General features: G+C 45.2%; 1 long non-coding RNA gene across 2 annotated transcripts; it reads right to left on the reverse strand.

Annotated features, from left to right (window-relative positions):
- Positions 1-1496: 1496 nt before the first annotated feature.
- On the reverse strand, positions 1497-23260 carry LOC110297037 (uncharacterized). 2 transcript variants are annotated; one of them, XR_015047498.1, is made up of 6 exons: positions 23155-23260; positions 18702-18904; positions 17446-17510; positions 14347-14479; positions 9723-9834; positions 1497-2345 (listed from the first exon to the last, which is right to left on the reverse strand). It is a non-coding gene; the product is annotated as an uncharacterized LOC110297037 (long non-coding RNA). The 2 variants fall into 2 exon arrangements; XR_015047497.1 differs by having other exon boundaries at positions 17446-17615.
- Between the last annotated feature and the right edge of the window lie 1705 nt (positions 23261-24965).

A 24965-nucleotide genomic window follows, 5' to 3' on the forward strand; every position in this document is an offset into this window, starting at 1 on the left:
GAGCCACCTGTTTTGTCTGATAGTCATGCATCTATGCCATCAGTAGAAGGAGGCTTCCATTCCTCTCAGAATGCCATCAGTTGGCAGATATGGCCAAGAGATACATGAGAGATTCTGGAAGACACATAACCAGAAAGAACACAGTGTTCTGGCCACATCTTCCCTCCCCTCGTGATAACCCCATTTTAACTCCTTGCATAGCAGAACAGTTTATTTGGTTACTGATAATTACGAGGCCCATCCCAGCAGAAGATCCATATGTGGCAGGCTGAGGAGAGTGACTGGAGAGGCTTGGGTTTGGAATTCAAAGATGTGCTCTTCATGACACACCAGAGAGATGGAGCCAAGGCTTGGTCTGAACTGGTGAAGTGAATTCTGAGCTTGGAATTGCTGGTTGAGGCTGCTTCCGTAAAAGGCAACTCAAAGCCTATCTTCCCTGCCTTTCCCTGGAACTTTGGCCCCGGGCCATCACACTGCTACCAAGATGTCTTCAGACTCTCTGGGGGCAGCTTTCCTCTCGTCCACTCTTAGCTCAGCCCTTTGACTCCCTCTTGACTGCCCCCAGTCCACTCGGGATCAGACAGAATCAGAAAACCCCTCCGATCAAACCCTAGAATTCAGTCCCCTGAAAGCTTCATTCCAACCCAGGACACTTCAGAGCCCGAACCCCAGGGATGTGACGTGGTCGGGATGTCCCTGGTCACTCCAGGTCTAGCAGATCACTTGGAAGTGAGATGAATTGGAGTTGTGACCCTAAAGCAGCAGTGTGTATCAGAGCCTAGAAGAGAGGGGGTTCAAAGGCACTGTAGGTCTCAGATCCCAGGCCTTCCGAACAGTGCTCAAAAACAGGCCAAGGAGAGGTGAGAGGAAGTGCTGCCATCATTGAGGCCTCTGGAGGCTTTCTTGGGTATACACTGGGGTAAGGACAATGCCCCAGTAAGTGGGGGAGGGGCAGGGGGTTAAAAAGAACATGAAAGTGAACTGGCGGCCGACTTGGAATATGAAAGGAGACTGGAAGGGAGGCCTGTTAAAGTGGAACAGGATAGATAAAAACTGGATCTCTGAGGAAGATGAGTGAGAAGCAGCCTCAGCTAACAGCAGCAGCAAGCTGTGCCTGGCCTGCTGAGCCACCCACAGAGCTGGTGTGTGTGTGTGTGTGTGTGTGTGTGTGTGTGTGTGTGTGTGCATGCATGCACATGAGTGTGTCCCAATGTGAGCATGTATGTGTACATGTGTGTGCATATGCATGTGTGTGTGTGTGTGCATGCATGCACATGAGTGTGTCCCAATGTGAGCATGTATGTGTACATGTGTGTGCATATGCATGTGTGTGCGTGTGTGTGTGCATGTGTGCATGTTCTAGCTTTGGGGTCCCTGTAGAAGGAAATAAGGAACTGTACTCCTGGACGCTCCTGGGTCTGATCTAGTACTGCCTCCTAAGTCCTTTTCTTTCCTTTTCCTTTTTTAAAAAAAAATAATGTTTTTATTATTTGACAATTTCATACAATGTATTTTAATAATATTCATTCCCTCTGCCAACTCCTCCCGGAGCTACCCCCACCTCCCTACCCACCCAACTTCATGTTCGTTCTTGTCTTTAAGCTTGCCAAGTTCAATTTGTGCTGCTCCCCCCCCCTTTTTGACTCTTTACAGTTCAATGCAATCAAGGAGTTATACTAGCCCCAAATTTAAAATGAATCCCAAATGGTTAAATTATACAAGCTGTGACTGTAAAAACTGTGAAGTTTTTGACTTGTTTTTAAGCATGTGACAAGACAGAAGGGAATTGCAAGAAATCCTCACTTAAACTTCAGAGAGCCACCAGCGCTCAAAACCCAGGAGCCTCCAGCTGGTGGTTCTTTGATAGTCCAAACTCTACCAGAAGCTAGCATGTGTTCTGGTGCTGGGCAGCGTAGCCGGATTGCACTTCATATCCTGGATGCTCAGTTGCAGTAGCATGGCACTAGGACTTCTTGCACGCCTTCACTGACTGCTTTGTACCGCGGTCAGCAGCAGCCCCTGGACAGTAGTCGGGTCTTGCTGCCATTCCTCTGTTGAATCCTCGGTGCCAGCCGGAGGCAGGTCATCACCACTACTTGTGTCCAGAAAGGAGTTGAGAGAAAGGTCCAGGTGATGAATTACAACCAGGGGCTCTGATTCCTCTCCCTTGGTGGGGACTCTTGGTGGGAACTGGCAAGGTGGGGTGTTGGGCTGAAGTGAGGAGCTCCAGGAAGAAGCTGCTGAGCTTGGCAGCACCCAGTCATGGACTTCCTGGTTTCCTAAATACACACACTCTTCACACAGTAGAGATCTGAGATCTACATTTATTGCATATTCTTGAGGCCCTGAAGGAAAAATTGCTTGTTTACCCTCAGGAATCTATTTACAGTTCAAACACACACACATACACAGGCTCACACACACACACACACACTTTCTCCTTAATCAAAATCAGTGTGACATATGACCAATAGACCAAAGAAAGAATAAGAGATACACTGATATCGTGACACTTTTCCATACACGTATATAATGAGTTGTGAACCCACTCACACACCTGTTACCTTCTCCTGTCCCCCTCTCACTCCCTTCTCCTTCTCAATTGTTCCCCCTGAAATGCAGGCTCTTTATTTCAAAGAGCCAAGGGTATTACATTGTTTTGTTTGCAGTGCTAGGGAATGAACCTAGGGCCTCAGACTTGATAGAAGGCATTCTACTACTGAAAAATACAAAAACCCCATTGCAAAGTGTTCTGATGGCTTGTTCCTCTAGGGCACTTGAAGTTAGTATATCTCCTTTTCTTTGTAGGAGTGTTAATCTGGTTCTGACCCAATCACAAGCCTTCCTAAATGCTACCAAGATATACCTTCAGTTCAGTTTGTTCTTTTTTAAAAATTACTTTTTAGTTATATGTGTCTGTGTGTATGCATGTGAGTTCAGGGGCTAGGGATGTAGCTCAGGTGTAGAACTAACATAAATGAGAGGTTTGCTTTGCAAAATAAAGCTTAATAAGAATTAAGTGATTATGAATAAATTTGACTATAAAGTACAACACATAAATGATTTTGAAAGCGAGTATGGTGTTGCCCACCTTGGGAGGTACAGGCAGAAAGATCAGAAATTCAAGGTCACCCCTAACTACATAATAAGTTCAAGGCCATCCAGGGCTACAGAAGACACTATCTCAAAAAAAGCAAAGGCTAACAAAAATGGTAATACTTTTGAGGTTTGTTTGCAAGCATAAGAACCTAATTCAATCTGGAGGACCCACATAGTGCCAGCCACAAGCTGGGCATGTGACACACACCTTTAATCCCTGTCCTTGGGAGGCAGAGGCAAGTGGATTCTGCCTCGAGTTCAAGATAGAGATAGCAAGTGCCAGAGATAAACGCTTGTTATTGTACCCACTGCAGCATGAGAAGTGGTAACAAGCAAGACCTTGGTGCTCACCGGCCAGCTAGCTTTGCCTGTCTCAGGCAGAAGTGGAAGGGCAAAGCATCTAACCTACACAGATACACACACCTATACACACACAATGCATCTCAGAGTTTGTCATCCCGCGCCCCCCCCCAGCCTCCTCCCTGCAAAAGTGTCTTTGACATTGTCACACCTGGGGTGTGGCTCAATGGTAGAGTGCTCACTTAGCATTTTTCAGGGACTGTGTTCTACCCCCAGGACTGCAAATAATAAAATACGCTATATATCTTGACATCTGACAAATAAAGGGAGTAGAAAACGGGTGTCTTACAGGAAGACAAGCTCAGTCTACCACCTTAAAAATAGTCATTGAGTCACTTATATATACTATCATATCATCTTCAAAAAGTGATATTTTGACTTCTTCCTTTCCAATTTGTATCCCCTTGATCTCCTTTTGTTGTCGAATTGCTCTGGCTAGGACTTCAAGTACATTGTTGAATAGGTAGGGAGAAAGTGGGCAGCCTTGTCTAGTCCCTGATTTTAGTGGGATTGCTTCCAGCTTCTCACCATTTACTTTGATGTTGGCTACTGGTTTGCTGTAGATTGCTTTTATCATGTTTAGGTATGGGTCTTGAATTCCTGATCTTTCCAAGACTTTTATCATGAATGGGAGTTGGATTTTGTCAAATGCTTTCTCCACATCTAAGGAGATGATCATGTGGTTTTTGTCTTTGAGTATGTTTATATAATGGATTACGTTGATGAATTTTCGTATATTAAACCATCCCTGCATCCCTGGAATGAAACCTACTTGGTCAGGATGGATGATTGTTTTGATGTGTTCTTGGATTTGGTTAGCGAGAATTTAATTGAGTATTTTTGCGTCAATATTCATAAGGGAAATTGGTCTGAAGTTCTCTATCTTTGTTGGGTCTTTCTGTGGTTTAGGTATCAGAGTAATTGTGGCTTCATAGAATGAATTAGGTAGAGTATCTTCTGCTTCTATTTTGTGGAATAGTTTGTGAAGTACTGGAATTAGATCTTCCTTGAAGGTCTGATAGAACTCTTCACTAAACCCATCTGGTCCTGGGCTTTTTTTGGTTGGGAAACTATTAATGACTGCTTCTATTTTTTTAGGGGATATCGGACTGTTTAGATCATTAACCTGATCCTGATTTAACTTTGGTCCTGGTATCTGTCTAGAAATTTGTCCATTTCGTCCAGGTTTTCCAGTTTTGTTGAGTATAGCCTTTTGTAGAAGGATCTGATGGTGTTTTGGATTTCTTCAGGCTCTGTTGTTATGTCTCCCTTTTCTGATTTTGTTAATTAGGATGCTGTCCCTGTGCCCTCTAGTGAGTGTGGCTAAGGGTTTTTCTATCTTGTTGATTTTCTCAAAGAACCAGCTCCTCATTTGGTTGATTCTTTGCATAGTTCTTCTTGTTTCCACTTGGTTGATTTCACCCCTGAGATGATATGATAGTATATATAAGTGATCCTAAAAATTCCACCAGAGAACTCCTAAACCTGATAAACAGCTTCAGTGAAGTAGCTGGATATAAAATTAACTCAAACAAGTCAATGGCCTTTCTCTACACAAAGGATAAACAGGCTGAGAGAGAAATTAGGGAAACAACACCCTTCTCAATAGTCACAAATAACATAAAATACCTTGGTGTGACTCTAACTAAGGAAATGAAAGAGATCTGTATGATAAGAATTTCAAGTCTCTGAAGAAAGAAATTAAAGAAGATCTCAGAAGATGGAAAGATCTCCCATGTTCATGGATGGGCAGGATCAATATAGTAAAAATGGCTATCTTGCCAAAAGCAATCTACAGATTCAATGCAATCCCCATCAAAATTCCAACTCAATTCTTCAACAAATTAGAAAGGGCAATCTGCAAATTCATCTGGAATAACAAAAAACCTAGGATAGCAAAAACTCTTCTCAATGATAAAAGAACCTCTGGTGGAATCACCATGCCTGACCTAAAGCTGTACTACAGAACAATTGTGGCAAAAACAGCATGGTTCTGGTATAGTGACAGACAAGTAGACCAATGGAATAGAATTGAAGACCCAGAAATGAATCCACACACCTATGGTCACTTGATCTTTGACAAGGGAGCTAAAACCATCCAGTGGGAAAAAGACAGCATTTTCACCAAATGGTGATGGCACAACTGGCAATTTTCATGTAGAAGAATTCGAATTGATCCATTCCTATCTCCTTGTACTAAGGTCAAATCTAAGTGGATCAAGGAACTCCACTTAAAACCAGAGACAGTGAAACTTATAGAGGACAAAGTGGGGAAAAGCCTCGAAGATATGGGCACAGGGGAAAAAATCCTGAATAGGACAGCCATGGCTTGTGCTGTAAGATCGAGAATCAACAATGGGACCTCATAAAATTGCAAAGCTTCTGCAAGGCAAAAGACAGCGTCAATAAGACAAAAAGACCACCAACAGATTGGGAAAGGATCTTTACCTATCCTAAATCAGATAGGGGACTAATATCCAATATATATAAAGAACTCAAGAAGGTGGACTTCAGAAATTCAAATAACCCCATTAAAAATGGGGCTCAGAGCTAAACAAAGAATTCTCACCTGAGGAATACCGAATGGCTGAGAGGCACCTGAAAAAATGTTCAACATCCTTAATCATCAGGGAAATGCAAATCAAAACAACCCTGAGATTCCACCTCACACCAGTCAGAATGGCTAAGATCAAAAATTCAGGTGACAGCAGATGCTGGCAAGGATGTGGAGAAAGAGGAACACTCCTCCATTGTTGGTGGAATTGCAAGCTTGTACAACCACTCTGGAAATCAGTCTGGCGGTTCCTCAGAAAATTGGACATAGTACTACCGGAGGATCCCGCAATACCTCTCCTGGGCATATATCCAGAAGATGTTCCAACGGGTAAGAAGGACACATGCTCTACTATGTTCATAGCGGCCTTATTTATAATAGCCAGAAGCTGGAAAGAACCCAGATTCCCCTCAACAGAGGAATGGATACAGAAAATGTAGTACATTTACACAATAGAGTACTACTCAGCTATTAAAAAAAATGAATTTATGAAATTCCTAGGCACATGGATGGACCTGGAAGGCATCATCCTGAGTGAAGTAACCCAATCACAAAAGAACTCATATGATATATACTCACTGATAAGTGGATATTAGCCCAGAAACTTAGAATACCCAAGATATAAGATACAATTTGCAAAACACATGAAACTCAAGAAGAACGAAGACCAAAGTGTGGACACTTTGCCCCTTCTTAGAATTGGGAACAAAACACCCATGGAAGGAGTTACAGAGACAAAGTTTGGAGCTGAGACGAAAGGATGGACCATCTAGAGACTGCTATACCTGGGGATCCATCCCATAATCAGCCTCCAAACGCTGACACCATTGCATACAGTAGCAAGATTTTGCTGAAAGGACCCAGATATAGCTGTCTCTTGTGAGACTATGCCGGGGCCTAGCAAACACAGTAGTAGATGCTCACAGTCAGCTATTGGATGGATCACAGGGCCCCCAATGGAGGAGCTAGAGAAAGTACCTAAGGAGCTGAAGGGATCTGCAACCCTATAGGTGGAACAACAATATGAACTAACCAGTACCCCCGGAGCTCGTGTCTCTAGCTGCATATATATCAGAAGATGGCCTAGTAGGCCATCAGTGGAAAGAGAGGCCCATTGGTCTTACAAACTTTATATGCCTCAGTACAGGGGAATGCCAGGGCCTAGAAGTGGGAGTGGGGAGTGGGGGGGGGGGAGGGGAGTGGGGTGGGAGAGTATGGGGGACTTTTGGGATAGCATTGGAAATGTAAATGAAGAAAATACCTAATTAAGATAAAATTAAAAAAAAAATAGTCATTGAATTACTTCTGCCCAGGACAGGTGGCATCTGTACTGATTAGCTTCTGTCAACCTGACACAAGTCCAGATGTACCTGGGAGGGAGGGGTCTTACTTGAGAAAATGCCCCCATTAGATGGGCCTCTAGGCAAGTGTTTAGGGCATTTTCTTGTCATTAGAATTGACATGGGAGGGGAGGGCCCAGCCCCCTGGAGGAGGTGCCATTCCTGGGCAAGCAGTCCTGGGTTGTATGAGTGAGCAAGTAATCAGTGTTCTCTCATGGCCTCTGCTTCAGTCCTTGCTTTGGCTTCCCTCAATAGGATCTGTAAGCTAATTAAACCCTTTCTTCCTAAAGTTGCTTTTGGCCACGGTGTTTTCTCACAGCAATAGAAACACCACCAAAGACAACATCTGTCAACTTAATTTATATAATAACACATCATAATGGGATTTTGTTTCTTCCTCATGTAGACCAGGCTGGCCTTTAACTATGTAGCTCAGGATAACTTTGAACTCCTGATCCTCCTGTCTCTACCAAGAACTGGTTCCCATTAGAGCAGCAACTGCTGCTCTGGGCCAAGAGGAGTGTATATTATAGAGAAACGGAAACAAACCTGCAGAGAGGGTTAGCTCTGAACCCAGCAAGCCTAAGAGTCCTCACAGCATGTGGAGCCCGGTGCACCTTCCTGAATTCCCCTGGAAGAGACCTGCCCTCCACCCCTCTCCTGTACCCCAAACTCTGAACTCCCAGCAGCCCCTTCCCGAGAGATAACTGTCAGGCTCCTAGAGAAGAAAGAGTGGCTTGCTTCCAGGGTACCAAGTCTGGCTCCTGGGAGTTGGGAGAATAGAAGTGCCTGAGGGGAGGGCTAGTTGCCCTGCTAAAGAGAGGGGCAGAGACAACAAGTAGAGCTTTGATGCTCTTTGGCCACATCTGGCAGGGAGGGGGTCCTGGCAGCAGGCTTTGGCCCTGTCCTTGGCCTCCACGCCACTACACGCTTGCTTTGGCACGGTCCCAGGCTTTCAGTGTCATATGACCAAATCTTTGCACAGCTGCCTCAGGGAAGAGAGGGAGGCAGAGACTGAGAGCAGCCAGCCCCTCAGTCGATGCCATATTTGAAGCTAATGATTCTCCCAGGCATGACTAAAAGCTGTCACACAGGGCTGGGGTGTGGCTCACTGGGTCAGGGCTTATCCAGCATGCAAGAGGCCTGGAGTTCGCTGGTAACACAAGGAAGAAGGCCAAGCTCAGGGCAGCTTTCCCTGCTGTGTGTGTTCTCAAGGCACACAATAAACCGACTTTCCCTTCCTACTACTCCTGGACCGGTCACCCCCGCAGCATCGACTCTCCTCCACATATATGCTTCTGTTTGGTTGGTGGTTGCATGGTTGGTTAATTAGTTGGTTAGTTGTGTCTAGGTAAAAGCTCAGCTCTCGCCTCAAAGGGAATAAAAGATAGTTTATTCTGAAGTTAAATTTGAGTAGCTATTAATATGAAGACAGTTTTATGGCGTTGTTTGTTGTTGTTTTAAGATTTATTTATTTATGCATTTTATGTATATGAGTACTCTGTCTGCATGCACATCTGCTTGCCTGAAGAGGGCATCAGATCCCATTTTAGATGGTTGTGAGCTACCAGGTCGGGGCTGATATTTGAACTCAAAGGCTCTGGGAGAGTAGCCAGTGCTCTTAACTGCTGAGCCATCTCTCCCCACATTCATGGAGTTTTTACAGTAACAGAACAAAGAAAGTTATAAACCAAGGCAATTTCAAAATGCACTGGGCACTGAAGAGATGGTTAAGAGGGTAAGAGCACTGGCTGTTCTTCCAGAGGATCCAAGTTCAATTCCCAGCATACACATGGCAGCTCACAACTGTTTGTAATTCAGCTCCAAGTGATTTGGCACAGATGTGCATGCAGACAAAACAGCAATGCACATACAATAAAAATAAATCATTTTTTAAAAGATTAAAAAATAAAAATAAAAATGCATTGATAGGGGCTGTAGGGATGGCTCAGCAGTTAACAGGACTGGCTGTTCTTCCAAAGGACCCTGGTTCAACTCTCAGCCCCCACACAGCAGCTCACTACTGTCTATAACTCTAGTTCCAGGGGATCCGACACCTTCAAATAAGCATATCAGGCAACACACCAAAGCACATGAAACAAAAATAAATAAATGTATAGTACATTGGTTGGAAACATCAAGTGTCCCATGGGATGAGGGCATCCTACCTGTCAGCTTCCCATTTTACCTGATAGTACTTAGGCTTTTCCTAGTAGAGGATTGGTTTTCTTAAATTAGTACATTGTAAAGGTTTTTGCTTGTTTACCAGAATGTTAGTTCTAACATAGAGGTGGCCAAGGAAGGACTCTTTGGAGGCTAAAGATGCCCAGAAAAAAAAATGAAATTAGGCTATGGGGTCTGCAACATACCAAACTCTTCCACAGTCGTTGAGGCTTTTGCCAGGTGATCAGCCTAAGGAAGCATTCTCTTTCAAGGGCTCTCATTCACAGTTGATTGGTTGGTTGTTGTTAGGTTTCTTATCTTTAAAAAAAAAACAAAAACAAAAACAAAACTATATTTAAAAGTTTGTGTGTGTGTGTGTGTGTGTGTGTGTGTGTCTATGTATGAGTATGTCCAAGTGAGTGCAGGAACATGAAGGAGCCAGAGGAGGGCGCCAGAGCCCCTGGAGCAGCGGTTCTCAACCTGGGGGTCGCACATCAGGCAGCCTGCTTGTCAGATGTTTGCATTACAATTCACAACAGTAGCGATCATACAGTGATGAAGTAGCAGTGAAATAATGTTATGGTTGGGGTCACCACAACCTGGGGAACTGAGTTAAAGGGCCGCAGCGTTAGAAAGGTTGAGAAGCACCCGCCTAGAGCTAGAGTTAGTCATGATCCTGAGATACCTCAAGCACCTGCTGGGGACTGACCCCAGGTCCTCTGGAAGAGCAGTACTGGATGTTAACCAGTAAATTATCTCTCCAGTCTGATTGCTCAAGACAGCCCCGCCTAGCTTTTAACTCTCCATCCTTCTGCCTCTACCTCCTACCTGCTGAGCTTAACAACACCCAACTTACCTGTTTCTCTGAATTGTTTGGAGCATCAACCCTCCCCTAGGTACATACACATTCTACCAAAAAAAAAAAAAAAAAGTGTTTATACTGTTACAATTCCTGCAAGAGCAAAGAGAGTTTTTACCAAATTAGTTATGTACAAGATGTCAGAACATACATTAAAACCATCACCACCCAGAAACAATCAGTGGCTCTGGAATTGATTACAGCTCCTGTCTCTCCGATCAACTCTTGAACCCCATCTTCCTGTTTTCCATTACTGTGGTGTTTCTCAGGGGGAAAGTTACCTACTACGATCAAATTTCACACACCATGGTTTTACTTTTGTAAAACCAACCCTTGTGGGCTGGAGGTGTGGCTCAGTGGTAGAATACTTGCCAGCACAAGGAAGGAAGGAAGGAAGGAAGGAAGGAAGGAAGGAAGGAAGGAAGGAAGGAAGGAAGGAAGGAAGTCCCTGTGGCCAGCCCCTTAAAGAAAACTGAATCCTTCCCCAGCCCCATCCTGCTGGAACCATCAACAGAAGAGCAGCTAGCTCAGCAGTGGGGCACGGACTTACCTGCTTTAGGTTCTGGGTTCCATCCCAGCCCTGAAAGGCTAAGACCAACCAAGGGCCAGTCTTAAATATTCAAATGAGGCCTTTCATAATATCTAGAGAGGGAGGCACTGGCACTGTTATTTCCTAAAGGCTCCCATGGGAAAGCAGCAGTCATTTAGAAGTGAAATTTTTGATGTGATTTAAAAACTAGCAACCTTACACTATAGACATCTAAGATGGGTTTGAAACAGAGGCAGCAGGCCGGGCACATCAGGTCTGTAATCAAAGCTACTCAGGAGATTGAGGCAGAAGATTCAGAAGTTCAAGGCTGAGGCAGAAGTTCAAGGGCAATCTAGGGTATAGAATCAGTCCAAGGCTAGCCCAGGCAACCTTGTGAGAGCCTGTCTCAAAAAAAAAAAAAAAAATCAGTGGAGCTGGTAATGTAACTAAAGTAGTCGCTTTTCATTGTACAAGGCCCTGGGCTCTACTCCTGGGAGAGGTGGAGGTGGGAAGGAAAGATGGAAGGAAAGAAAGAGGCACAAAGAAAGAAAACTGAAGAGAAGCATTCAGCCAACTAACAATTGAACAGCAAAGGCTCCACTGCTCAGTCTCTAGGAACTCAGTCCTTAAGAACTGTATCCTATACAATGTCAGTTATGCAAAGTGTGGTCTGCAAACTAAGGGTGGGCTTATGTTTTAAAAACTAAAAGCAGAATAGTATTTCTTGACATGTGAAAATTGTAGTAGTCCTGAATTTCAGTGTGTATATGTAACTTTTTTTTTTTTTTTTGGACAACAGCCACACTCCTTAATTTACACAGTCTTGTGGTTCCTTGTGCAAGACGACAAGTGTCAAGTGGCTATAACAGGAACTGTATGGCCCTCAAAGCCTAAAGTATCCACTGTCTGGCCTTTTACCAGGAAATTTATTAATTCTGCTCCCAAGCCCTTAATATCTTCAGGATGGATGTGTATCATTCACAGTGAAGCTGGCTTTAGTGGTTCCACTCCCCAGCTTTCCAGTCCTTTGTATCTTTGGGTTGTAGCTGGTGGCACATGCCTTTAATCCCAGCACTTGGGGGGTCGGGGTGCAGAGGCATGAAGATATCTAAATCTGAGACCATCTTAGTTTGCATATGGAGTTCCAGGCTAGCTAAGGCTGCATGGTGAGACTCTATTGAGAGAGAGAGAGAGAGAGAGAGAGAAAGAAGAAGAAGAAGAAGAAGAAGAAGAAGAAGAAGAAGAAGAAGAAGAAGAAGAAGAAGGAGGAGGAGGAGGAGGAGGAGGAGGAGGAGGAGGAGGAGGAGGAGGAGGAAGAGGAAGAAGGAGGAGGAGGAGGAGGAGGAGAAAGAAGAAGAAGAAGAAGAAGAAGAAGAAGAAGAAGAAGAAGAAGAAGAAGAAGAAAGAAGAAAGAAGAAAGAAGAAAGAAGAAAGAAGAAAGAAGAAAGAAGAAAGGAAGGAAGGAAGGAAGGAAGGAAGGAAGGAAGGAAGGAAGGAAGGAAAGTAGGAGAGAGAGAGAAAAGAAAGAAGTGTGAATGAGCTGGGGAGCTGACTCTGTTGGGAATGGATGGGAAGGTGCTTGCTGTGCAAACATGAGGACTTCAGTTTGGATCAGCAGTGCCCACTTAAGAAACCAGCACTAGCAGGGCACCTGCAATCCCAAGTGGATTAATTCTTTCCTGCAGAAAAGGATACAGCAGCCAGCTGTGCTGGGATCCCTGCCACACTGATGCCAGAAGGATGAAGCCGTTAGTTACATTGTTTTCGTTTTCCAAAACCAACCCTTCTCCTCGACTTTTCTGCTAACTCTTTGTCAAGGATAGTCAGTATGTGAGTGGACAACGTAATTGTCCCATCAAGAGCAGCAGTCTTGGAACTAACTAAAAGCTCAACATTTCTCACTAAGCATAACACGACCTCCCTTCCCTTGCAAACATCAAGTTGAGCAATCCTGCTCTCCCAAGGTGGTCCGCTGGCAGCATCCTGCTGTTTACAAACTGCTGTGTGAGCATCCCTAGAGTGACTGAAAAAGCTGTTCATCATAAAAGATACAGTTAACCTTGTCCACATTTTTAAGACTTATTTTTATTCATATGTGTTTGTAGATATGTGTGTATATGTCACATGTGTGCCCATATTCATGGAAGCCAGGAGGGAGTGTTGGATCCCTTGGAGTCTGAGATACAGGAGGTTGTAAGCTGACTGATATAGGTCCTAGGTGTGTTTTGAGGCTTCATTCATTACTTCTACTTTTTCCGAAGAAGGGATCTTACCACCGAGCCATTTCTCCAGCCCCCCCCTGGGTACTTTTTTTTTTTTAAGGGGAAGGGAGTTAAGGCCTCCATTACACAGAGCACAGTTTCTCCCTGGGAGGGTGGGATTTTATCATCATTGTAAAGGATTAAAGCCTAGCACACCCAATCTTCTGAGCAGCATAGCCCCCTTTCTGCACCACAATTGTCCCATCCCTGCTGCCTCCGAAAAAGCCACGCTTCTAACTCTCATTCATTTTGAGCCCCTAGTGCCTCATGCCAGAGTTACCATAAGGAACCTAAAGAATGTGCAAGGCCAGCATTTGGTCCCCCAGGGTAGGAGAAAAAAAAAGGAACTAAATAAACATTGACAAGACTGATTGGAACCCTTGAACTTCCTCTGAACCCACGGTAGAATCCACTTAAGGCTGAGAGAAAAGTGAAACAGGACCGTTTCCAGAAATCACAAGCAAAGACTCGGTGTGGGGATGGGGGTATGTCAAGGCTTCTGGAAAAACTGATTGTACATTCTGAGAGACACCCAAAGCCTGCATCGGAAACTGGCATGGGCTAACGGATGCAAAGGCCACAACCCCAAGTGTGCAGGTGCCACTGCAGGATTCGCCTGGCTGTGGATCCAAAAGATTCCTTTAAGAGAAAAATTACATAGAGAAAGAAACTGAAAATTTAATTGATTTAGTTTAGATTAGAACTGGATAAAGAGAATATCATAAATGAATGAATGAATGAATGAATCCAGGGTCTCCTGTAACCAGACTGGTTTTGGATAGGCTATGTAGCTCAGGATAACCCTTGCCTCTACCTCTTGAGTGCTAGTGTCCCAGATGTGTGCTACTATGTCTTGCTGGGACATCTTTCTTACACCATTTATAGAGGAGATGAAACAAACACCAGACTCCTAATTCCTGGGAACCATTCATAGATGGAGAGCAGTTGGCAAGGGGAAGGGAAACAGGTTAGGCTCAGGCCTAACCTGGACATCTTGTGGACAAGGTGGACAGACTAGGCTGTCAAAAAAGACCCTGGGCTGTGGCATATCACTCCCCATTAGCATGCATGGGGCCTGGGTTCAAATCCAGCCTTGCCACGAAACAAACAAACAATAAATACAGAGGCCCCTGCATACTTCAGCCTCCAAAGTTCCAAAGCCTTTGCCTCCCTCCTCTTACCTCACTGAGGGGGAGATGCTTTCAATGGTCTGCGAAGCAGCATGAGGCAGAGAACACAGCTGTGGGCAGCGCTGGCTGACAGCTGCTGGTCCACGATGGAGCGAGCGAGCGAGCATCTGCCACCCAGGATGACCTTCCCAAGGAGGGACAGAGAGAAGGCTTGGTAAGGAGAGAGATCACAAAGGAAGGAGTAGGGGAGGGAAACAAACAAACACGCTGTGGAAGGCTGAGGCAGAGATGCAGATAGTGAATAAGATGAATAAGAGCTGCCACATGGAGAATGGCGGGAACTACGATGGTGAGGCCAGCAGGGACCATCAGTCAGGGCTGTAGGGATTTTTGTGCTTTTCTTTTTAAAAAGTGTGTATGTATGCATATACATACATATACACAATACAATATACATATACACATATATAACATGTGTGTGAGGGTGTGTGTGTATATATATATATATATATATATATACATATACATATATGCATATACTTGTATATGTTTGCATGTGTGCATGTGTGTGTGTTTAAGATGGAGACCTATGTTACCCAGGCTGGCCTCATCTCAAAACAATCCTTCCGCCTCAGCTTCCAGAATAGCTGGGACTATAGGCGCATGCCACAGCGCTAGACAATATTTCATCCTTAATCCGAGAACAAAAGAAGCATCCTAAGTTAAGAATAGGGCCCGCATTTAATGTGAGAGAAAAAAAAATGAACCAGCTGAGTTGGTGAGGATGACGGGAAGCAGGAGAGAGATCACTGTTCAAGCTCTGACAGCCTCCTCCTTTTCTTGGGCTTCAGAGTCTACCTCAGTCAACCTAATCTAGATGATCTCTCAAAGGTGTGCCCAGATCTCTTCAAGTCTAGATCTTGTCAAGCTAACAGAAACCATCTGGCAGCTAAAAGGCAGTTTATGGAGCAAGGAGAAAGGGAAGCACAGGGGACAGAGGCCTGCAGAGGCGGGTGGAAACACATGTAGAAAGCATACGTCTATGGGCTGGCAAAGGTCACGGTGCTAATGGAGAGAAGGCTACAGGAGAGGGACCTTGAAGAATGATGAGTCAGTCTCCTGGGGAGAGGAAACCTCCAATGCACACGCCAGCTGGGACAGTGCAGGGAGGGACAGTTACTGAGATCTAAATCTGATCCAATTAGGATCTCCTAAGGTCTTTCTTTAGTCGGCTTCCTTCTGCTTTGTAATTGTTCTAAGGGCTTAGAGGTGTGGCTCAGTGGGAAAGCATGTGCATTGATGCATGGTCTTCCAGCCCCAGCATCCAATAAGTACCCAGAAGAACATGGTCAAACCAGGTTGGATTTGATTTGATTCTGAGAGAAGGTCCCATTTTGTAACCCTGGCTGGCCTGGAACTTACTATGTAGACCAGGATGGCCTCTGGCTTACTGATATCTCCGTGCCTCTATCTTCTGTGCTGGAATTCAAGGCCTGTGATACGTTATCTGGCTCAATTCAGATTTTAGTCAATCAAGTCTTCCCAAGAGATACTTTTGTCCCCACTGTTTCTGATCTTTGCCCTAGGTGTTTATCCCCATGATATCATGAGTTCACATGGGAATGAACCTCATCTTCTATATATATCAACACTGTTTGTTGCTACAGAAAAATCATATCATGACCTGAGAACGCAGACACAGATTGCCTCTTCTTCACAAGTATGGCGATCTATCATTCTGCGGTACAGCTGGGGAAACTGCGGTCTTTCTGTGGAATAGGGGCCTTCTGGCCTGTGGTTTGGGAGCCAGGCCTTTCTTGGGCTTTGGGAGGCTCTAGGATGACCTGAGTAAGGAGGTGCTCTGTGCTTCTAAGGAGCAGGGCGGAGCCAGCAACAGCAGGAATCAGCAAGGACACAGGCCTGTGAGATAGTCAGCCTCTGTCCTGGGTCCTGGCTCCCGGACACCAGCTGGCTCAGCTCTTCCTCTCACAGAGGCCATTAGAACGGAGAGTGGGAACAGCTGGCCAATCAGACGAGGACTAAAGACTGAGGGGGAAGGAGAGGCGTGAAGATGGCTGCCCTGGAACACTGGAGGGGAAACAGGGGACCTGTGTGCTTATGCAAAGCCAAAAAAATACAGGGTGTGGGAAGGGGGACAGGGGCTTGTTCTATTTGTTCTATGACAACATGCTTCCGACTTTCAGCATCCCAAAAGTCAAGTCCATAGGGGCACATATATTAGTTTGTCTACAGGCACACATTCGGACATTTCTACATAAATACATGTGCAACCTTACTGCATGTGTTTATCCACATGCATGTATAACATGATGCACCATCATGTATAACAGCACTGGTGCACACACATGTGCACAGGAATATCCTTCAGCAGGTGTGAGATGATACAGATCTGGGCGCATGCAGGAGGGGCAGACTGCAAGCTGAGCTTTGTGTCAGTCCCCATCAGCCGTCTGAGGTTCCCCAGCTCAGAGCTCTGCTCAGAGGAAGTGGGGCAAAGGTGAAGGCTGCAGGGACCATGAGTCACAGCTCCAATTGGACCTTTGATTTAAGGACATTTGAATTACAGCCAGTTTTCTTGCTTAAGTCCATCGAAAAGCACACAACTCTCGCCCAATCCAATTTCTATCACAGATTCTGTATGGGAAGCAAGTTGGCCTGCTCACCCTTCCTGAGCAACTTTGGAGCACGGCTTGGCTTGCCCACTCTCGATCTCCAGAATGCACCTGTCCCTCTGGCTCCCATTCCAAACAGAAGCCCTGACAGAGAGCAGGCTCTTCCGTCCTCAATCTCCCTGTTCTGCCAGGCACTGGATGGAGACACAGTTACCCAATGCCACCCTTTGGTAGCCTGAGGAGTTCTTTCCAGAGTCTCAGGAGATGCAGGATTCTTGACTCTGCCAAAGAAAAGACTTTCAAGAGGAACCAGTATGAAACGGAGTTGAGCTCATTATGAAGAGGATTGCTGGTGTTGGTTCAGTCTCTAACAGATTTAAGCACAGTGGTTAACAGAAGAATGAAGATACGCCTCATGAAAGGTGGGGCACCCCCAAGAGAGAGAGAGAGAGAGAGAGAGTTGCCCAATTTCCTTTACAATATTCTTACGTGAAATTATGGTAGGCTCCAAACTTACAGGTTGCTAAGAATCTTAAGTGAGATGGCAGGGCGGTTCCTGGGACGCACTGGATGGAATCCCATCTAATGAGGCACATACAGCCCAGTGTCACGGAGATTGCAAGAAAAGCTGAGAGATTTTTATTGTAAATAATAGTTGGCTCTTGTTTGGAAATTTCCAGAACCTATCTGGGAAAGGAAGAAAGTCACGCACATTCACCATGGCCCACTGCTACTTCAGTTTCTTATGAGAACGTTTGGTTGTTCACCTCATCTCACTTTGTGTTTTGAGAAATGGTCTCACTATGTAGATCTGGAAGGCCTGGGGCTCACTCTGTTGACCAGGCTGGACCAGAGTTTGAATCTATCCTCCTGCTCTGATTCCTGAGAACTGGGATGCCAGACAGACACATGCACAATCAGCTGAGAGCACCTCTAAACAGAAAGATGGCTTCTTTCTGTAAGGCGGCCTTCATAACGAATCATGCTCAAGTTGACTCTCAGCTGGCGAGATACAACAGAGAGGTTCTTTCCCCTCCTGTAGCCAAGGTCTTCCTACCTTGCCTCAGCTTTTGTTTACAGGAGCCTCGGCACTAGCCATCTGGGCTTTCAGAAAAGTAGCTTTCTTGGACATGTGCCCATCTCCTGAAGCAGATAGTGAACTCAGCTTCCTCATCAAAAACCCTGCCCATGTTGCACTGCTACTGCCTTCTCAGGCCTGGAGAGTGTTCAAAGTCTGTTCCAACCAGTTTCTCAGATCGGGTACCATCTCTTTAAAGGGCAGGCTTAATAAAATAATCTCAGCTGGGCGTGGTGGCGCACACCTTTAATCCCAGCACTTGGGAGGCAGAGGCAGGCGGGTTTCTGGGTTCGAGGCTAGCCTGGTCTACAGAGTGAGTTCCAGGACAGCCAGGACCACACAGAGAAACCCTGTCTCAAAAAACCAAAATAAAATAAAATAAAATAAATAATCTCACAAAACAGTGCCCCTCCAACTACATGTGCCCACCGCCAACTTATAACCAACAGTTTACTGAGTTTCTCATTCTTCTTTGGAGTACCTCAGGAAAAGAAAGAAGCCAAGCATTTCTTACAGTCTTTACTCCCTAGAAAAGTCTGACAAAAGCTTTAGTTTTTCTGGTAGCTTCTTTGGCTTTTATTGTTTTGTTGTTGTTGTTGTTGTTGTTTTAAATAGTGTCTCACTATGTAGCTCTGACTGGCTGGCCTGCAGCTTGCAATCAGAAATGAAAAATCTGAATAGGTCCCACATAATACCTTAAGTCTGGCCTCTGGTCTCCACGCCAGTAGATGTGATCTGGTCCATGAAGGAACATGAATGGTCCCCAGGTACAGAGGTGCACACAGGCCAGGAACATAGGATATGCCTTTCTGGCTTGTTGCTCCAAACTATACAGCTCCTCCTGCTTTCTACCCCATGGGGTCTCTTACAATAGAGCTTTATCCACTTTCAGCCAAACCTGTGCAGAGAGAACAAGACTGATTCCAGACTGTGTGGGAAGCTGTGTGAAGGAGGATGGAGTTCCCACGACACACCCTCTGTTCCTCTCTGTCCTTGAGTTTAGCTGTATCTAACAGCAACAGAAACAGGGTTCCAGGCACCGACCTGTCCCTTCCAACCTGGCCTGGACAAAGCCTTGGGCAGGGCTGTGTCCCAACCTTCTCTCCACCTGGCAGGAGATGTCTCCTTTAGAAAGCTTGTATTACTGGGTTGGGTGGGACACGCCTATAATCCCAGCACTTGGGAGGTAGAGGCTGAAGGAGCAGAAGATTCCTGTCATCCTTAGCCATCTTAGGCCACATTAGGTTTTGTTTATAGAAAAAAAAAAAGGCTGGGAGAGCTCCCATTAAGCAGGTTCCTGCTGGAGACAGGCAACACCATGCCCTCCAGCGGCAAATGGGCTGCCTAGGTTCATAACACTGTGAGGAGGGTTTGTTTGGTTTCAAACAAAACCAAGCCCAATGGGGAGGAACCAGGATGGAGTGAAGGGACAAGGAGGTGTTGATAGACTCTTAAAGCTAAGAGTGAGAAAATACATTGATTTAAAAATAAATAGTTATGCTCTGGCATTTTTAGGAAAATGGGGGACATGTAGGTTTGGAGAAGAAATTAATTGCTAAGTGGTATAAAAGCAGGGCATAACCACCCCAAACAGATGTGAGTCACCCAAAGGACTTGGTCTTATGTCTTTCATTCCAAGTCCTGGAGCCAAATAAATCTAGGAGCCGCTTGAACAACAACTTGAAGAGCCAACCCGGGGTGGGAGACTGGGCTGGAGACTGGAGCCCAGCAGGTGAGGTCGCTGTGTGTCTCTAGGAAGTGATGGGAAGGGGTGGGGCAGAGGAAACCCAGTACCAGACAAGGCAGAACCCAGGCTGGACTTTGGTCCTCTGATTGGATGAGACATGCACTGATGGGCACCTTGCCTGAAAGCAGGTATCAGGAGCACAAATGTAGAGCTGGGAGTTTGAACTGAGTCTCCATAGACATCACCTAAGCAGTGTTTCCCATGTCCTGAGTAAATGAATGCCAGCGGCTGTGACTTTGCTTTTTGTTTTGTTTTGTTATGTTATGTTGGGTTTTTTGTTTTGTTTTGTTTTTTGTTTGTTTGTTTGGTTGGTTGGTTTGGTTGTTGTTTGGTTTTGGGTTTTTTTTCTTTTTTTGTTTTGTTTTGTTTTGTTTTGTTTTGTTTTTTTCCAAGACAAGGTTTCTCTGTGTGGCCCTGGTTGTCCCGAAACTCACTCTGTAGACCAGGCTGGCCTCGAACTCAGAGCTCCACCTCATGCCACTGTGACTTCTGGCCGTGGTATCTCACAACAGAGGAAAGAAAGCCCAGGTGGAAAAGAAAAAACCCTCTGCAGTGTAAAAGGCTTTAAGACTCATGCCTGTTCTGAAAAGATGTGCGCATCCAAAGGATCGCAATGCTGGCACCCACAGCCCACGGCAGGCCAAGTGCAGGCTTCCTTGTAGAGCAATGGACCACGCATACTTTCAGAACCACTACTAAAAACCTGACCAGAACATTCCTTCTCCCAGAGCCTGCTTCTCACTCATGAAAAAAGAAAGATTGGGGGGTGGAGGGGTGGACAGTGCACGACCTTCCAATTCTACCTCTTAGAATGTCAGTTTATTCAAAACCCACTGAATGCCTATCATGGATAAATAGTTGGTCTCATCCCTGGAGTCACTGGAGCCGATAAGAAGAAAGGAGCTATTCTACTCGGGAAGAAAGGTCAGCACCGCATACAGGTGTCATCTTCACACACATTTTAAATATTTCCTACAAGAATAAGAACCTAACATCGAATTTCTCTCTGTGTCCAGACTGAGTATCCAGGGCTGCTGAGCAGGCTCACGTAGTAAATGAGCTTGCCACACATGCCTGATGGCCTAAGATAGATTTATAGAACCCATGATGGAAAACTCTGGGAAGTTGTTCTATGCCATCTACACACACACAAGCACTCACACACGCACACACATACCATATATATACACACACACCCCATACATACACACACACATATGTATGTACACACACATACACATACACACAGGGGTGGATATAAATTTATTTTACATTTATCTGATTGGGTTTGGAGGGGGTAGCCCTGCATGTGTGTTTGTGTGCCACATATGTGCCTGGTACCTGCTGAGGTCAAAAGAGGGTGTCAGATCCCCTGGGACTAGAGTTCACAGATGGTCATGAGCCACCATCTGGGTGCCAGAAATGAAACCTGAATCCTCTGCAAAATCAACAAGTGCTCTTAACCAATGAGCCAACTCTCTAGCCCCTTAAATAATATTTTCAATAAAGACATGTTATGCCCTAGGAAATATATCTCCAGCCCTAAGGCATTCTCTTAAGGAAATTAAACTCTGAAAATAGCATAGTAACGTAATAATAACACTAATTTTTGTAATTAAAAATTAATTTTTTCATGACTCTAGCCTGTAGGAGGAAAAAAACCTATAAAATTTTACAGTTTGTCTATTCCATTGTGATAAATTTAGTTTCTAAGTTTAATCTGTTATCTGACATTAGTATTATAATGAATATGGTTTAAACATTCAGAACCTGGCTCATAAGAGAATTTATGTAGGTCACATTACTGTCACATTAGCTCCTAGCAATTCTGAAACAACCTTCAGCTCTTTCATCAAGAGGCTAACCTGGGCTACATAGTGAGATGCTGTCTCATAAAAGGCAGAAGGGGGTGGATGGGAAGAATTAAGCTCAGTAAGCAGTGTTTGCCTAGTAATTTCCCCTTTGGACTTGGCCTAGTTTTAGAAGCCAATTTTCAAAACAGTCAAAAGCAATCGATTCTCTTTTTCTCTGTGTTGAGCTTCCTTTCCTCATGTCCTTTCTTCCTGGAGAACTGACAATTGCTCAGACAGCTTGAGGATGTGAGGGTCCAAGGCCGAACCCACTTCTGCCCTCGCCTAAGCTTGCCATCTTCCTACCAGGAAATTAAGAAGCTGTCCATGCTACACGTCACCTTGACAGATGGTCTGTGACTAAGGGATAGCACTCTATCTCTCACCATAGAAAGGTCTATTAATCTACCCTCATACTCCTGTCCAAGCCCAGCCCTTCCTGACCACAGCTTTGTTTATTTAATGATCAGATCAGCAGCCAGCAAACACTGACATCAGAACAAAGGGATATAGTTAAGGGTAGAGCCTGTGCTCAGAGCTCAGCTTATATGTGGCCCTGGGCTCAATTTATACACACCTATACACACAGACACACACACAGAGATCAAAGGCTAACCAATGGCTTAGTAATGTAAGTCTTAGCCTTTCTTTTTTTTTTCTTTCTTTTTTTGGTTTTTCGAGACAGGGTTTCTCTGTATAGCCCTAGCTGTCCTGGAACTCACTTTGTAGACTAGGCTGGCCTTTGTAATGGGTTAAAGCCATCACTAGAGTCAGTGTGCAGGAACTGCCAACATCCAGTCTCCCTGCTTTACTATGAGACTTGGAAAAGCTCACCATTTCCCCCCATCTACTTCCTCAAACGTTCCCTCCCTAAAACCTGTTCTACTCATTCTTGCTTATTGAGGATATTTAAACAATAAGGAACTACTGAGTTTTTCTAAATAAACCAATAACAAGCCTTTACACAGGTCATAGTAGGATTCCAGAGTCTGTGACAGTTGTGTATTTTGGGGGAGTAGGTGGTAAGCGGGAGAGAGGAGGGTTAGAAACAATAGTCTGAAAATACCCATGCCCATTGGGTGGAGTGGCACCTACCTGTGACCCCACTACTTGAGAGGCTGAAAAAGAAGGATTTTTTTTTTTTTTAAGTTATGGTCTTGAATTTGCTATGTAGCCCACGTTGTCTTCAAACTCAGAGATCTGCCTGCCTCTACCTCCCACGAACTGGGAGTGTGAGTGTCCCCCCCTGGTTTTGAAGCAGAAGGATCTTGGACTGGAGGGCAACTGCACTGCATAGTAAGACCCTGTCTCAAAAATAGGGGAGGGAATGTAACTTGGTTTGTCTAATGAATTCCCCTTTCTGTCTTGCCTCATATAACACAAAATGAATATGAATTATCAATTATCACATATATTACGTATTTGTCTCAGTTAGGGTGACTATTGCTGTGATGAAACTCCATGACCAAAACAACCTGGGGAGAAAAGGGTTTGCTTGGCTTACATTTCCTTATCACTGTTCATCATTAAGAAAATCAGAATAGAACTCACACGAGGCAGGAACGTGGAGCAGGAGCTGATGCAGAGGCTGCGGAGGAGTGCTGTTAACTGGCTTGCTCCACGTGGCTTTCTCAGTCTGCTCTCCTCTAGAACCAACACCACCCAGGCAGGGATGGCCCCGCCCACAATGAGCTGGGCCCCGCCCCACCAATAGCTCATTAAGAAAATGCCCTGCAGGCTTGTCTGTAGGCCTGTTTTATGGAGCCATTTTCTTAATTGAGGTTGCCTCCTCTCCCGATGACTAGCTTGTGTCAATTTGACATCAAACTAGGCAGCACGCCACTGTGCTTTAGTTGTTTTGGTTGGAGTTTGAGTACGTGTCCTATCCCCAACAGCTCCTAAGTTCTACCGCATCTATCCACCAATACCACATAAGTCAGGATGGTGGCACACTCCAGCAATCATCTGACCTAGGAGGCAGGTGCAGAGTGCATCAAGAACAGAAAGGTCACCCTCAGTGAGTTCAAAAACAGCCTGGGCTAGAGGTCCTGTCTCCAAAAAATTGTTCCTTCCCTTCGATCCAGTGTTCTTTTCGGATTCCATCCCAGAGAAATGTCCGCAAGCATGGGCAGAGGTCTGGGGAGTGGGGGTGGAGCGTGGTGTGCTGTTTATCTGCCCTCAGTAGAAAGTGGAGGTAAATATGTGATAGAAGAGAAACGATGCATACAGACACACACATACACGCAGTCAGCTGTGACAGAGACATAAGGCGTAACTCCATGCTGGCACCTGAAAGCCTGAGGTTCCCCGCAGCAAAACTCGGTCAGAACAAGTCACTGTGAGGCAGACTGGGGTTCTGTAAGCACAGGAGCTGAGCGAAATGAAGAGAGGCGAGAGAAGAAAGTAGCCGGGTACGGGTGTGGCTTTCTCTGAGAGAGAGTTGAGCGGCTCGTTGTCCTTCCCTCCATCAGACCTGAGATTTAGGTAGGTTCTGAAGCTGTTGTCTTCCAAGGGTTACTAAGGAAGTTAAGTGAGTTGGCAGAGTGGTTGGGGGGTCGCGGGGGCGGGGGCGGCGGGGGGGGGGGGACTGTGATGGAGAAAGTACTGACCACAGGGATGCTGGACCCTAAGGCATCTCACCATCGACCAAGTTAAGAGTCTTGTTTGGGGTTTCCAGACAAAGTCTGGAAAAGGAATGGAGGTTTGACTGAGAATGTCGCTCCGCTCCCCAGGCTCTAACATTTGAATACTTGTCCTAGTGTATGTGTATACAGTCACATATATTCAAATGTACAGTCTTATTGCAATTAATTCAAATATAGAAAGCTAGAGAAATAACTAGAAGCAAGTGTTAATGCTAATTTAGGCTTTCTTTGTGTAGAAGGTTTATGAATGATGCCTCTCTCTCTCTCTCTCTCTCTCTCTCTCTCTCTCTCTCTCTCTCTCTCTCTCTCTCTCTCTCCCTCTCCTCACTGTGTAGTCCTGTCTACCCTGGAACTCCTACAAGAACCAAGCGTTCCTTGGATTCGCAGTGATGCTCCTGCTGCCTCCTGGGTGCTAGGACTCTGATGTCTACCTCCCAGCTGCACCCCAAAACACTTTTAAAAAAACAGGCTTTATGAAGCTTTGGTTAGCCTTAAACTCACTGGGTATATAGCTGAGGATAACTTTGAACTTCTGATTCTCTTACCTGCACCTCCTAAGTACTGGGATTACAGGTACACTGTCATGTCCCCTGTTTTGTTTTGTTTTGTTTTGTTTTGTTTTGTTTCTTTATTTCCCAAGTTTTCTAAGATAACCATTTCATTTGGGGATGGGTGAGTCTCACTGTGCATCCCTGCCTGGCCTGGAACTTGCTATGT

The sequence above is a fragment of the Mus caroli genome, unplaced genomic scaffold (assembly GCF_978045245.1).
Source record: "Mus caroli unplaced genomic scaffold, Mus_caroli_1 scaffold_7, whole genome shotgun sequence".
NCBI classification, from domain to species: domain Eukaryota; kingdom Metazoa; phylum Chordata; class Mammalia; order Rodentia; family Muridae; genus Mus; species Mus caroli.